We start from the raw sequence: 11,315 nt of genomic DNA, 5'->3' as shown, positions 1-11,315 counted from the left end.
CTTTGCAGTTTGCGAGATTCATGTCTAGGTTATGAGACATGTATATACGACTGAGGGGCGGTAGCCTGATCAATAGTTAAGAGTATACAAGTGTTTGGAAGACCGGTTTGGACCGTTGTGTTCATCCAATCAAATCATGAAACTGGTCCGATTCATTATTCAATGCAAAAGTTATTTAACTAGTCAAATCAGATAAAGCCGATAAAAAAAATTAGACTTTTGAACTGATTCAACATAAATTTAATTTATTTTTTAAAAATTTCATAGTCATACAAGTATATGATTAAAAGAATAAAAAAATCTTTAAACTAAATTAAACCAATTTGATTCATGAACCGAAAACTTATCCAATTCACTTAATAGTTCGAATTTAAAAACATTGGAATCTACTATTATTATAGTGTTGCTCCGAAATAGAAGTTTTAATTTTATATAATAAAATGATGCCTGTATAAAGCACAGAGAAGTCAACTTTTGATTGTTGATGGTTTTTGAGAAAACTTATGAAATTTAGTGCGTTTGGATAGGCTATTATTCTGATTTTTGCAAATAATGCTACAGATAACCGTTTGGACAGGACAAGGGTTACAAACGATTGCAGGTGCAACGTTTGTGACGGTTTGTGCATTTTTCAACAGCGCGTAATATTCTTTTCACGTCGTGTAACTTTTTTTACACACAGAATAACTTTAGAATAAATTTTTGTGAATCCCATACATGACGTGAAAATCGAGTTATATGCTGTAATTTGAGCCGCACAAATTTCTAAGGCCACATTGTAACCGTGAATCTGAGACAACCGTTCCTGCCCCATTTCCGGACAGGACAACACCTCAAAGAATCTCTTTGCCCGTAAGAAGTAGTCACACGTGGAATGGAATTTCATAGTGGAAATAGGCCACGCATCCACGTGGAATTTCTTGTCTATCGCTGGCAGTTGCTGGTCGTGTAAGACATCAATTAGTAGCTTCCACTGTACAATTTTTTTACCGTTGTAAGATACCGTGAAGAAGAAGAGTAAAGGTAAAGCTGCTCCTCCCACTTCCTCCCTGCACAGAATTTATTCTCCTCAACTGTGCTCCTCCTCTTGATTTCTAACTGTCTTCTCCCATCAAATAGTGCAAAAGCTAGGCCTTTATCTTCTCTCAAGGGCAGATATCTAGCAAAATCAGTCGTTGGATTCGATTCCTCTGCTCAAAATCCAGCTGAAAGTAAACAAGAAACCCACTGACCTGCGTTTGGGGAAGCTTGGAGCATTCAATACAGTAGCTCTCCTTGGGGATTTTTCCACAAAAACTGAACTGCAGCTACCTGTAGTTCAAGCCGTGGTTGGGCTTCTGAAGTGCTGAGGCACTACACATAGCCTGTGCCTGGCTTGTATTTTCTTCTCCATTCTTGGCGTTCACGGATGAAAGAATATCAATGAAGTAAGCAATTGCTGGATGAACAGAAGCTATTCTAACAGAATTCGGTTAGTAATTAACTTTCTTTGCTACCGGCAATTTATATACATGTATGCTCAATTTGCTTTCTCCCGAAGGTCTGTATAATCCAAAAATGTATTATTGACTCTTTTCTGATGATAGAAATTGGAGGCTGTTAGGGTTTTTGGAATTTCTTCATTTATGCATTATGTCCAAATTAATATTGTGGAGGCATTTTTTGGGTTATTGGTAAATGATAATCACCTTGTCCTCTCATTTGTCTAGTTCACTATCCAAATAGGACGAAATACTAAAGTAATTGGCAACTTAATTTGATTCAATACTTTTGGTTGATAATTTGGAATGCCATTTTGAATGAGCACGCTTGGTATCTCCAAATTGTGCCTCTGTTTTTCATTGTATCTCCAAATGGTGGTTTCACAGCCGTTGCTACTCTCTGGTTGACATATCTGCTATGACTGAGGGTCGAATTGTTAAGTTTTGCTGCTCCATTTCACTGACTTAACGCTTATGAGTTTATGGTACGGGAAGTTGAAATTGCATGTTTGCTCGTAGGCTTCCAGTACGTTGTGTTATATGCTTATTGTGTGTAAACTGATAGCTATAAGATGGTGATTTCAGGCCTTTCACACTGCTCGTTGTATTTTTATTAAACTTGACAGAATATTTCATGCGAGGTCCTTACTAAAGCACAACCATGTGTGTCGTAGTTGAACATATTGTCCAATGCATTTTTTTATGGCCCTTTCGTGCCTCTGTTCCGCACTTGTTCTGCACATGTTTGAACATCTTATCATGTTTCTGTCAGGTAGATTGCTTATTGAAGTTGACAGAATTGTTTTTTCCACTGGCTTTCAGAGCTGAAACTATAAAGTTATAGGATAAACATATCAAACGGAAGTGTTCATGCCCACTGCAAAAAGGAAAAAATTAAGTTCATCAACTGGTAAGGCATTGCTCACTCTCTTAGTTACCATACTTCTAGCATATCTTCTGTTTACAAATGCATCTCAGTTAATCAACCTGAATGCTTACCATATGTTCTTCGGATCAGAATCCCCATCCAGTTTGACTACTTCTGTCAGTGCAAAGTCTTTGTGCGACTTAAACGACTTTGAAGAAAGCCTAATAAACTACTTTGAGGTGAGTTTTAAATTTTTGCCAACTAGATTCTATTAAATAACTGGATTTTGCTGTTATAAAGTTATAGGATAAACACATCAAACGGAAGTGTTCATGCCCACTACAGAAAGGAAAAAATTCAGTTCATCAACTGATAAGGCATTGCTCACTCTCTCAGTTACCATACTTCTAGCATATCTTTTGTTTGCAAATGCATCTCAGTTAATCAACCTGAATGCTTACCATATGTTCTTCGGATCAGAATCCCCATCTAGTTTGACTACTTCTGTCAGTGCAAAGTCTTTGTGTGACTTAAACGACTTTGAAGAAAGCCTAATAAACTACTTTGAGGTGAGTTCTAAATTTTTGCCAACTAGATTCCATTAAATAACTAGATTTTGCTGTTTCACGGATTTTGCTACCTGTGACTGAGTATCCTATTCTGTTCATGCATAGATGTCTGAAAAGAAGCACTAGCAAGACTGTGAAGAGGAGTTGTATATCCGCAACTATGTTGATTGGCAGAAAAATGAAAAGTGGGAGGCAACTCGGAGCACCTTGGCAAACCACACTGCAATGGCAACCTACTTGATTCAAGAATGCGGGGTAACTTGTACTGGAACTCAATCCCAGTTCAAGTACTATCGAGTGGTCGATAAGTGGAGACTGTTCACACACCTCCGAGGTGATTGTGCCAAGCCAGAGACGGGGATAGGATGGGACGAGGAAACGCAATCTTTCTCTGTTCAACATACTTAACTCCTACAACTTTCAAGTGGACGACAAAAGCTATGCAGGCCTCCATCACATTCATGTCGCTGAATCTGGCCACTATATATATAACATAACATCAATACTAATTCACGCCACCTTTAGTTCTGTTTACACATAACGTTAAATTTGACTTCTTGCTTCTTACTTGCCTCAAAAGAAGTGCATCTGCGGTCCTTTATTGCAGTTTCCTGTAAGAACATGGAAACTACCTTCAAGCTTTTTTCTTCGCAAGAACAATGACCGCTGCTGCATTATCTATTTAAAGCCCTGTCCTGTATTAACGCGTCCCTTTCCATCGTTCAATCCCCTTATTGTTCAATCATAGCAATGAAGTGAAGTCCTGCGATTTTTTTATTTCAATTTGCCATTCAATTAACAACTATTTTTGTCATCCATTTCAGGCTTTTACTATTTTTCATACATGGCCAACTTTAATCTGTACTTCGCTTCCTCCTCTTCTGGCTTACGCTCTGAAGAAGATGAAGAGGCCATTCTGAACGGTGCAGTTATGCTACTTTTTTCACCGGAAGCGAAACGTTACGATTGGCCTCTTATCAAACTACCTTGCCACAATTCTGACATGCTTGGTTGGAAGTGGGTTCAAGAGCTAATAACAGGTTACCCACTACGTATTTTGGAGAATTGTCGAATCATTGTCGACAATTTCATGCGGCTTTGTGATGTTCTAGTAGGCAATAACTATGTCCCTCAGAATCCATACAAGCATGTGTCGATCGAGGAAACGCTAGCTGTGAAGACTCACAAAATTTATCTATTTTAAACTCCTAATTCTAGCTTATTTAATTATTTATTTGGCTAATTGCCCTGAATATTATTTTCTAACCTTTTTGGACCTAATTATATGGATCTATAGCTTAGTTATATTTTTAAATGACTTGTTTCAAAATTTAATTTTTGGAAACTCGTTAAGTGAAAATAGTGAATACGCGATTGGAGTCAATAATCGATTCGAGAATACAATAAACTTGGAAAATTGGAGACTTGTACATTAGTCTTAAAATAGGTATTTTTTTTATACTTAAGTATTCAAATATTAGTTAGTGATACAATCGTTATAAGAATTTCTTGAAAATTTCGCTTTATCGCTCAAAAATCGGAAGTATGCGTTTTCACACGCGCAATTTAATTGAGAGACTTAAGACCTTTATTTTGGAACTATTAAGAGTGAATAATGATAGTATGAATAGAAGTGCAATAGAGGTTTAGTGCACTAGTGAAACAAACCCGAGAGGAATCAAGCACGAAACGCGTGCGTACGCGCACTATTTCTAGTTGACTTTTGAAGCAATTTTTGGCCACAAATTTTAAAGCTTCTCACGGAAGCTTACCATCAACACCATCTCTTCTTTTCCTTCTCCAAGCAGCCGGCCACACCAAGGGAAGAAAGAGCTAACTTTCTTCATCATTTCACTTCACTTTACTCCACCAAATCACCTCAAATTTACACTAAACTTTGCTAAACACTTGGAGAGCAACTCAAGCTGGAAAAAGGACTTCATTTCCACGGTTCTTGTGAGCATTAAGAGGACCGAAATTTCTGCCTAAGTCATCAACTAAGGTAATCAATGATCAACCTTGAAATTCTTAGTTTATGGAAGTAGTAGTGCACTTATGAGTTCATGCATACATGTGGGTAGCTTTATTTATGTTGGATTTTGGTGTGTGGGCTCTATGAATTCCCACTATGGTTGAATGGACTGATTTGATGAACTATGGTGTTATTAATGTTGGTTTAGTGCTTGTTATACTAGAATTGAGTGATGTTAAGGATGAAAACCCAAATGAGGTCAAAGGGAGAATTTTTTCAATTCTGCCCCTATGAATTTCGTGCACTTTAATGCAAGTTTTTGAGGTTCTAATGACTTGTTTCTGATGTATATGTGTAATATAGGTTGTGTACAAAGTTTTATCAAAAAATTTTATGATTTGGTTGGCCAAATGATGTGTTTTCGGAAACCAGTAAAACTGGAAATTTTTCCCGCAACTGCTCTGGCAGTGTTTTTGTTTGGTTATAACTTTTTGTTCCGATGTCAAAATCGAGTGCCGTTTGCAGTACTGAAAACTAGACATTCTCAGATTTCCAATGGTATAAAATGCACATTCTGATTCCACCTGAGTAGTCCATACCAATCATTTAAACATGACTGTCTTGTTTCGCGTCTACACTGGGAGCTCTGTTTTGAGCAACGAATTGATGATCAAATGTGAGCTAGTTGTGGACAGATTTTAAAAATGATTTCTTCTAAGAAATTGTAGCTTTATGAATTTAGTTTCAACACCACCAACCACGCTCAATTCCGAGTTGAATTGAATGATTTATGACCAGATTGCGAAACTGACTTTGTGGGAGAAAACCCTCATTTTGAACAGATTTGTAATCAATCTTGACTTGGGACATGTTATTTGAAATTCTTGGTGTAAACCACCTACCAAATGTATCTTGGATCCTTATTAGACCTGGTTATCATAAATTAGACATGTTTTAGGCATTTTTGTTGGCCAAAGGTTTGAGAAAAAGAGAACTAGAGGTGCAAGGCAGTTTTGCCTTGGAGATTTGGAAACTTCGATGGTTTTGTTAACCAACTTTTCGAATGAATTTTTCTATAAAATTTGGTAGAGGAATAGCCCTTATAAGGTAGGATAATACTGCCAAATTTGGTGCCATTCCGAGTCTGTTTCGATGTTCAACCAACGTCCCAAAGTTACCGATTTAAATCTGGAAAATTGGCCAACGGTCTTATTTTTCAGCAAATTTGAGCCGCCATATCTTGGTGCTCAAAACTCCGATTCTTGTTCCTCTTATTTTTTTTAAACGTTGATTGCAAATATAATTGAGTTTCAAATCTGAGAAGCTAGTTCAAATTCTGTGAATTTTGCCGAATTTCCAAAATTGGCGAAAATCCAACCTCAAAACTGTTTCGCAAGCCTAAAACAGAAACTTTGAGCCAAATTTTGAATCTCTTCCATTTGGAATCATGGGAAAGTGTATTCTAGGAACTTTTAGTACTTTGGAAGAAGTTTCCAACGGTACAAAGTTTTTCAATTTTGGATTTGTAAAGAGTGAGATACGATTTTTCAAAGATCTCGTATCAAAACTAAAATTTTCGAAACTTAAGAAAATGGAGTTTTCCGAATTCTCCTTTTTCCTTCGATATCACATGATCGTTTTACACTTGAATTTAGAGATGAAATTAGATTTCTCTTGTGCTTTAAAACCCCGCCTTTGAGTCTCGATTTACTAGTAAATAGAGCTCATTCTCATGAGATTTTCTTAGATTGTACTCTAGTACAATCTTCTTCGATAATTGGGGTTTATACATGATAATTTATTATTAAATGCTCAGGCACTCAAGAGGACCTTCAAAGGGATCTCATGGGAGACGCCTAAACTATCGTTTGAACTTGCTACTTGAATCACTCGGTGAGTGTCAAGTGTGTGACAACATGTTAATTGTTTTTGATAAATGAAAATTTTAGAAGTGCCGAGTCGAGTGTGTACTTTATCGCACTCGTTCTCATTTAAGTGAATTTCACTTGAATTTAGTGACATGAAGTTCGTGAATTATTTAAGGTGACTTGTTAAGTGAATTTAAGTGAAATGTTTAAGTGCTTGTTTATGCTATGGTCGCATAAGTCGTTTGGAGTGAATCTCCTCGACTCTTACATGTTAAGTGGGGGACGCCCAACTCTCTCATTGGCTAACCTTGGACTCGAGCCGGCATGGGCTTGGTTGGGTTCCTTGGCGAACCATGAGATCATATAAGCTTGACCTATCGAGAGGTTTTGCTTGGCATACTCGTGGAGTATCGCCTCATAAAAGTATTGCGGGCCCGGTGTGGTATGTAAGGTGGAAGGGGATCGTGTAAATGAAGTTTCTACGGACTAAACCTACCCGATTGACGGAGTGTCAATCGTGGAGGTTAGTGATCGTGCAAGTGGAAAATTGCTCCTGAGAGCTTCTATATCCTTAAATTGTTTCTGTTTATTTTTCTAGCTTGAATTGTTATTTATTGAAATATTATTACTTGACTTGAAAAATTGGGATTGTTAGCCTGCATGTGTGTTCTTGGCCTCACGAGCGTTTTTGTTCACCCCATAAATTTGTTTTCCTTAACAGGGATGGATGAAGTGGAACTTGATAGAACCCTCTTTTGATGTACTCTTGTATTAGGTTCAAATGTATTTGGCTAGACTCTTGGCTGTTGCATATTTTGGAATTGAATGTATCTTTTGGAAATCCTGATGTAAGGATTGGATAACTTATGTATCGTGATCTTGTGGTGTAAGGTTGGAGAAGTTATAGAAGTTTTCCACACTTCTTTACTTTGCCTTATCGCTTTAGATACCATTGTATTAAGTTTGAATGGATATTGTACCGAGTCCTGGTGAGAGTTGGACAGGCGTCCCGCGGATACCCTTTGGTTCGCCTTAGGGAGACGTGGGGGCGTCATACTAGCCATGACTTTAGTTATGTTAAATCATAGCACGCGAACTCGTGTAGTAGCTGAAAAATTCCAACATTCAACGGAAACCATCCATAGAGATGTAGCGGAAGTGCTGTTAGGGTTATGTCGATTTGCACAAAGAATTATTCGTCCAAAACAAAGTGACGAAATGCATCCACGAATAAGATATAGCACCAAGTATTATCCTTGGTTCAAGGTAAAACATGTCTTCACTCGCTCCAATACATGATTTTTAGATGGAATATTGGATAAAATATATGATAAAATATTTTTAGATGGAATATTGGAATATTTTTAGATGGGCCTCTTATATGATAAAATATATTGGCTCCGTTTGGGAAAGTAAATTTATCCACTTTACTTAACTTTGAAAAAAATTTCTAAAATTTGTGTTTGGTCAAGTGGTATTTATGTGGTTATTGACACTTCTGATATCAAGTTAAATTGGACCCACTTGTCTAGTCAATTTATTCCCACAACTTTTTGTTCACGTGAAGCCTTTTAGATCCCAACATCATAAGATCCGATCAAACAGTTGGGAGTTTAACTTGATTACTGTTGTTGAAAATAGAAAATAGTCATTCTGAACGTTTGGGAAAAAGAGGTTTCGTTTGCCGTGCACATTCCCAACTCAATTCTTTGTCTGAGGTTAAACCCAAAATCCTCCTCCAATTTTCTTACGCCCCTGAGCTATAATTTTTGAATCTCTCTACTCTGACTGCCCTTTGTGAGACGCCACACGAAAGGAGGAGTTTATCCTTTCAGGGATTCGGACTGTGGAATCAGGTGTATATGTTTCAAATCCCGCAATTTTAGCTTCAGATTGCCGGCCAAAGCTGCCTGAATTTGTTCGGCCTTGCCATCTTACCGTGGTGTTTCCATAGAGGCAAACAGTATAGTACTCCAACAAGGTTAGTCTAGTTGCACCGGAGCACTATGTTTAAGCTACTGCTATGATGTTTGAGATTTTACCATTATATCCTGCAACTGTGCTCACCAATATATGGCCGTTCGCCATATTTTCCATTCACTTGGTCAATTAATCTATCCTTCATATGCATATTTCCCCTTTGTATTTGCAGTGTGTTTGCACTATGACTATAATGGTAGTTGCCTAATTGTACTAATTATGACGCCACTTTTGCTGATGCGGTTTTAGAACATTTGAATTTTTATTATGAAATTTCAACACTTTTTCCTATTTTTTCATTTGGTGTAATACTGAATAAAATTGGTGATTCCGTCATAGAGGTAAACATTTGTATATATACACATGTATTCCTTTGGCCGCTTGCTCCTATAATTTCTAAAGATGGATGGTTTATCAGTTCTTGCTCTATTTTTTATTACACGCTACTTTACTTTATTGCTTTTCAGAATTATTTGCTAGCAATTTTTGATAAATGATGCCCATGTACAGGATTCATAAGAATCCAAACCTGTCATGTCACTCACAAGTTGTTAATGTGGATTAACCAGAATAACATGAAAATGTTAAAAACTAACGGGGCAAGTCTATATGCCTAAAGCTAATCTTCCCCCTTTATGGTGAGACTGTGATAGCTCGACCATTTATCTCTATACCGCCTATATGTTACCCTTTGCTAATTGTATTGCCAATTGTAATTTGGAATCGGTTGTTTCTTTAACTGGTTATCCTTGCAATGTCGGCAGTGTGCTCAATCAGGTGTTTCAGAGTATGAGGTGCGGTGGCTTCTTTAACATTCAATAAATGCCCAACAAACGGGCGAAAGTCTTTGCCCGGACCGACCACTCCTGCCAAAAGTTCCTAGATTTTAGTTGTCCACTCTGTTATAGATTCCAACGACTATATCCAGTGTCTAGTGAACTATTTCAGGGTAAGTTCATTATCGTGGCAAGCCACCTGATTTATACTTCCAACCCCACCCCTGTTAATAGAGCCCAATAATTATGTCATTTCTGTGATGCTACAGAAAAAATAGTCAAGTTATTTTTATTCTTTTTGGAACTTATACTGCTGAATAATTTTTATAGTAAACCAACCACTTCTCTCTACCTGTCTTGCTACGTGTTACCTTATTCTTTTGAGCTACTACCAACTCATATTTTCAAAACAGATGCCTCGAGACCACAGCATTCCAAAAGCTTGCTAGGATGAAAACATGGAGGCTCTATTTTGCATGACCTATGTTGAGTGGAGAAAGAGTGGGGAGTGGAACCCAAACGTGGCATCAGAGGCAATTGGATGAAATTGGCTGCACATCTTAATGCAACCTGGGGCAAGTAGTATGGCTGGAGCATTTACCATTCAAATTCGCCGGTTTGAAGAGAATTTAGCGTGCATATGCCAAGTTAAAGGGTTTACGTTCTTCTACTGAAACAGGCATTGGATGGGACGAGAACCGGAGGTACTTTATTGCCGATGATTCGCAGTGGACCAATTTACAAATAGTAACTGGTTTTTGTTTCTTCTTAATCAAACAAGCATGTATAATCGTATCCACAGTTCATCTACTTTATGCAATTGTTATCAATATGTTTGTTTGTTGGATTTTTTTTCCACTTTGGGTACATGCGACTAGATGCTATTGGCTATGTTGATATATTTGGTGTAGTGCTTGGTTATGGATGGTTATATCTCCCTAACATAAAAATGGTTAAATAACTGCAACAGAAGAATGGTTAAATAACTCCCTAACACCTTTATTTAAAGTAGCCCTTGTATTTCTTTATTCTAGTTCTAATATACATTCGTTTGGCTGATTTCAACTAGAAAATATGTGTTGGAGGGCCAACATAAAGTGCTACAGTAAAGTGCAGTTGTTCTACTTATGAATTCTTCTACAGCAATAGTTAGGGATTTTGGTCAATTTGCTGCTGCATTCGCTGCTGCAGTGCCTCAGCTGTGCATGTCAGTAGTTGAGGCTTAATGCATACCAAAAATTATACCACTGGGCTTGAGCTTTGTGTTACATATGACTGTGAAATGTCGCTATTTCGCACTTATTTCTTAGAATCCAAACCATTGACTAGAGTTATCTTTCAAAATTCTTTGTATGTTGATGTGTTATGCCACTCCCTTTAAATTTGAAATACGCATACAGAGATCAAGTCGTTTCTAGGCTGTCCATTTTACGATTTGGTGTATTGCTCATTTGTATTCCTTGTTTGTTATTATATATGATTATAGTCATACTAAATGCATTTCTTTGCCTTGCATGATATATATTTGGGTGGCAATTGAGTCTTAAACATGACTAACTGTGTTTTTTTGACTTATATATAGGAAAATCAGGATTATAAGCACTTCAGATATTATCAGTGTGTCGACAAATATGCTATACTCTCAGAGGTTTTAGAAAGTGAAACTGCCACTGGAAGCCAAGCTCATTCTTCTGCAGTTCCGCCGTCCCAAGTCACAAGGCAACCTCAAGCTTAATATAATGGAGGGCAACATTTCTATAATCTCAACGATGACACATATGCCTTTGACCAAGACGCACAC

At 37.4% G+C, this 11,315-nt stretch overlaps 1 long non-coding RNA gene across 1 annotated transcript; it reads left to right on the top strand.

Annotated features, from left to right (window-relative positions):
• The first annotated feature begins 2,261 nt into the window (after positions 1–2,261).
• On the top strand, positions 2,262–3,573 carry LOC113779228. Its single transcript, XR_003469452.1, has 3 exons — positions 2,262–2,391; positions 2,500–2,588; positions 3,024–3,573. It is a non-coding gene; the product is annotated as an uncharacterized LOC113779228 (long non-coding RNA).
• The last annotated feature ends 7,742 nt before the right edge of the window (positions 3,574–11,315 follow it).

This window comes from Coffea eugenioides, chromosome 8 (genome assembly GCF_003713205.1).
Source record: "Coffea eugenioides isolate CCC68of chromosome 8, Ceug_1.0, whole genome shotgun sequence".
Classification (NCBI taxonomy): domain Eukaryota; kingdom Viridiplantae; phylum Streptophyta; class Magnoliopsida; order Gentianales; family Rubiaceae; genus Coffea; species Coffea eugenioides.
Note: the sequence above shows the minus strand (reverse complement) of the source record. Positions and strands in the feature narration are given on the sequence as shown.